This window comes from Lepus europaeus, chromosome 1 (assembly GCF_033115175.1).
Source record: "Lepus europaeus isolate LE1 chromosome 1, mLepTim1.pri, whole genome shotgun sequence".
In the NCBI taxonomy this organism is placed as follows: domain Eukaryota; kingdom Metazoa; phylum Chordata; class Mammalia; order Lagomorpha; family Leporidae; genus Lepus; species Lepus europaeus.
In genome coordinates, this window is record NC_084827.1 from 95,548,763 (window position 1) to 95,553,008 (window position 4,246).

Here is a 4,246-nt window from a genome sequence, read left to right on the forward strand (position 1 = left end):
GAGAAAGGTCTTCCTTTTACTGTTGGTTCACCCTCCAATGGCTGCCGCGGTAGGCGCGCTGTGGCTGGCGCACCGCGCTGTTCCGATGGCAGGAGCCAGGTGCTTATCCTGATCTCCCTTGCGGGTGCAGGGCCCAAGAACTTGGGCCATCCTCCACTGCACTCCCTGGCCACAGCAGAGAGCTGGCCTGGAAGAGGGGCAACCGGGACAGGATCGGTGCCCCGACCAGGACTAGTACCTGGTGTGCCGGCGCCGCAAGGCGGAGGATTAGCCTAGTGAACAGCGGCGCCGGCCTTAATATATTCTTAATTTAATAATTATTTATAATTTAATAATATTATTGATATTAAATTTGTATACAATATTAAAAGAACCTCTAGTTTCACATACACATCATGAGGATAAAAGAGGAGTCCATTGTTGTACATTTCTTATCCCCAAATCAGTATTATTCTTTTTTTTATTTTTTAGCAAGCATTTAAAAAATCTAGCTTATTTGAGAAATATAGTTAAGCAATGAGCATATTTTCTAGGTCAAAGACACAAATGATTTTTCTGTGTTTAGAATGAAGAATTAAAATTCTCTTCTTGATTTGCAGCTAAAGGCATGAGATTAGTTTCCAACTCCTTTTGCTTCTGGAGAAGGCCCTTAGTTCTGAAAGTCCTTTAAGACTTGCTTGCTGTCAATCCCTGGTTTTCACCAAGTTGGGATTAAGAAGGGGATCTTTAACATGGTCATAATTAAGTAGCAGTTGCTGTTCTTGGTCAGAGCCATGTGAATTTTGTGTTGAATGCCTAGACAATGCTGCATCTGGATCAAGGTAATAGATTTCATTTGTTTGAACATAGGGAATAAAATGGGATGGTTCAGAAATGCCAGGTGATAATTCTGTCTGACTACTTCCTGAGATCACATTTCCTTTTTCATAGCTATTGTTTCTTACTGGTAAGTGCAATGTTCTAGTCCGAGTTTGTTGGGTTTTGTGTTTCGCTGCTGGAACTGGTGTTGACTGAGACCTTTCTTTGCTGAATGAATGAATGTTCAGAGGCTCTGCTTCCTTCTTGCCTGGATGCCCCTTGATCTTTGACTCGACTTCTGGATGGAATGGATGCAGAATTGGAGAACTGCCTCTGTATTCAGATAGTTGTCCAGGATTGTTTCTTTCTACCAAATAAAGCAGTTCCGTCTGCCTTCTTAGCTTTTTTTTTTTTTTTTTTTTTTTGATGCTGGAATATACCATCTGAATGGCTTATTAATATTCCAATCAAGCGTCTTAGGGCATTTCTTCATGTGTTTTGTTGGTTTCTCTGTTCTTGTGAACCTCTTAGACTTGTGGTTTTGCCAGCTGTTCTCTTTTTCTAAGTTAGCTGCTTTATCCTGACCCAGTCCTTGCTTGTTTTTCTTAAACAGCCCATTACATTCTACAGAAATCTCTGGAGATGGACAACTGGAAATTTCCCTCTCTGTTGCTGATTCACAGTATGATTCTGCTTTGTGAATATTCTTTTTAAGTCATCTGTTTGCACACTAGTATTCTTCTTGGGAGAAGTTGTAGGACTGATACAAGTATTCACTGTACCACTGACTTCATGAAATTCATGTCTTACACTGGAAATGTTGCTAGTGGACACATTATATTCCAATTGTATTGTACCAACACCAAGATTTTTAATCAATCTAGAAAAGCCATGTCCCTTCTGAGCCAATTCCCGGATTTTATGTTCTTGTTTCAGTCTCTCAGCTCCTGTGCTCTCTGCGTTGTCTGGAATAATTCTTTTGTCTCGAGAGTCATTTTTTTTAAAACTTTTATTTAATAAATATAAAATTTCCAAAGTACAGCTTTTGGATTACAGTGGCTCCCCCCCCCCCCCAACTTCCTTCCCACCGACAACCCTCCCATCTCCCATTCCCTCTCCCATTCCATTCACATCAAGATCCATTTTCAATTATCTTTATATACAGAAGAACAATTTAATACATATTAAGTAAAGATTTCAACAGTTTGCACCCACACAGAAACACAAAGTGTAAAGTACTCTTTGAGTGCTAGTTATAGCATTACTTCATATTGGACAACACATTAAGGACAGAGATCCTGCTTGGGGAGTAAGTGCACAGTGACTCCTGTTGTTGACTTAACAATTTGACACTCTTGTTTATGGCGTCAGTAATCTCCCTAGGCTCTTGTCATGAGTTGCCAAGGTTATGGAAGCCTCTTGAGTTTGCCAATTCAGATCTTATTTAGACAAGGTCATTATCAAAGTGGAAGTTCTCTCCTCGCTTCAGAGAAAGGTACCTCCTTCTTTGATGGCCCATTCTTTCCACTGGGATCTCACTCACAGAGATCTTTCATTTAGGTCCTTTTTTTTTTCCCAGAGTGTCTTGGCTTTCCATGCCTAAAATACTCTCATGGTCTTTGTTCGAACTGTTTTTGTTGCCTCCTGTCTTGTTGCTCAATTCTGAGCTGGGTCCAAGAAAGCAGTCATAGAATGGAGAAAGTTTGTCTTCTAAGTGTTTAACGATAGTCACATCCCACACAGACTTTGCTATTTGTGCCTCCTCTGAAGCTTCAACCTGACTTCCGGTCATAGGTGTACAAACACTGCTGCTATCAGCCAGCGCCTGAATGTCAGGTGAGACACAGGAGCACTCTGGTTGTTTGTGTGTTGATCGAGAGGACAGTTGAGACTGAGAACCAAGACAACTTTTTTTTTTTTTTAAGATTTATTTATTTATTTGAAAGAGTTACACAGAGAAGGAGAGAGAGAGAGAGAGAGAGAGAGAGAGAGAGAGAGAGAGGTCTTCCATCTGCTGTCACTCTCCCTATGGCCGCAACGGCCGGAGTTGCACCAATCCGAAGCCAGGAGCCAGGAGCTTCTTCCGGGTCTCCCATGTGGGTACAGAAGCCCAAGTACTTGGGCCATCTCCTACTGCTTTCCCAGGCCATAGCAGAGAGCTGGATTGGAAGTGAGCAGCTGGAACTTGAACCGATACCCATATGGGATGCCGGCAATGCAGGCAGCAGCTCTACCTGCTACACCACCGCGTCAGACCCAAGACAACCCTTTTATGAATCGAAATGCACTGTCCATCTGGCATGCTCCTCATCCTTCAAACAGAAAATCTTTTCCTCTTTTTCTTTGCTGATCACCTTCTATTTGCTTATTCAACTCTTCAATCCACTTTCTCTGCTGTTCTTGTTTAACAGCACTGAGAGGGTGTTCCGGCATGGCTGCTATCTCTAACATTGGACCAGGTCTAAGTACTGAGTTCCCATCAGCTTCGACCACTGTAACCTGATTAGGAGATGGTGATGTAATGATTGAAGAGCTAGCAGAGACCCTGGATCTGTCAAAATCTTCAAGTTTTTCCCAGAGTATTTTATCACTCTCAGATTTTTTCCAAGGATTATTCCATTTTTCAGAAACTTCATTTCCTTTGCTCTTTAAAGCAACCTGTTCATCTGTAAATAATGTCCTTTTTTAAAAAAAAATGTACAAAAATCAGCTCTTTCCTCCATGGGGCCTTTTTTGCCTCCAGCAAACTTTTATCGAGTTCCCTGTCCCCCAGAGTACTGAATATGTCAGCTGGCTTCCATTCATTCTCTAAGCCAATTTTCTGCTCAGACTGCATAGACGCCTTCTTATTTTTATTTAAGACAAATTTATTTTCATCTGGGACAGTGACATAGCCTTAGCTTTTTGGAGTAATCCTATAATGTTCTCATCCTTTGGCTGATTAGGAATATTGCTTAAATTCAGACTACACTGACCTTCACAGAATTTTTTGATTTGTTTCAATGGAGACAATATTAGCTTGGTTTTTCCATCCAGTAGCTCAGTTTCAAGCTTTAAAACATCTCCCAAGTTCATGGTCTGGCTTTCGCCCAGGATTATTCTTAATAGTAAATAATGTCAGCAAAAATGTAGTCAGGAGGGGGTGGTATTATTGTACAGCTTGTTAAGTTGCCCCTTGCAATACTGGCATTCCATATGAGTGCTAGTTCAAGTCCTGGCTAGTTCAGTCCAGCTCCTTGCTAATGCACCTGGGAAAGCAGCAGATGGTCCAGTACTTGTAACCCTTCATCCATGTGGGAGACCAGATAGATCTCTTGGCTTCTAGCTTTGACCTGGATCAGCCTGAGCATGGAGGTGGTCATTTGAGGAGTGAACCAGCAGATGGAAGATTTCTTTTTTTTCTCTCTCTCTCCCTTCCTCACTCTGTATTTCTACCTTTGAAATAAAT

At 41.6% G+C, this 4,246-nt stretch overlaps 1 pseudogene; it reads right to left on the reverse strand.

Moving 5' to 3' along the window:
• Positions 1-561: 561 nt before the first annotated feature.
• On the reverse strand, positions 562-3,873 carry LOC133762975 (coiled-coil domain-containing protein 66-like; annotated as a pseudogene).
• Positions 3,874-4,246: the final 373 nt, after the last annotated feature.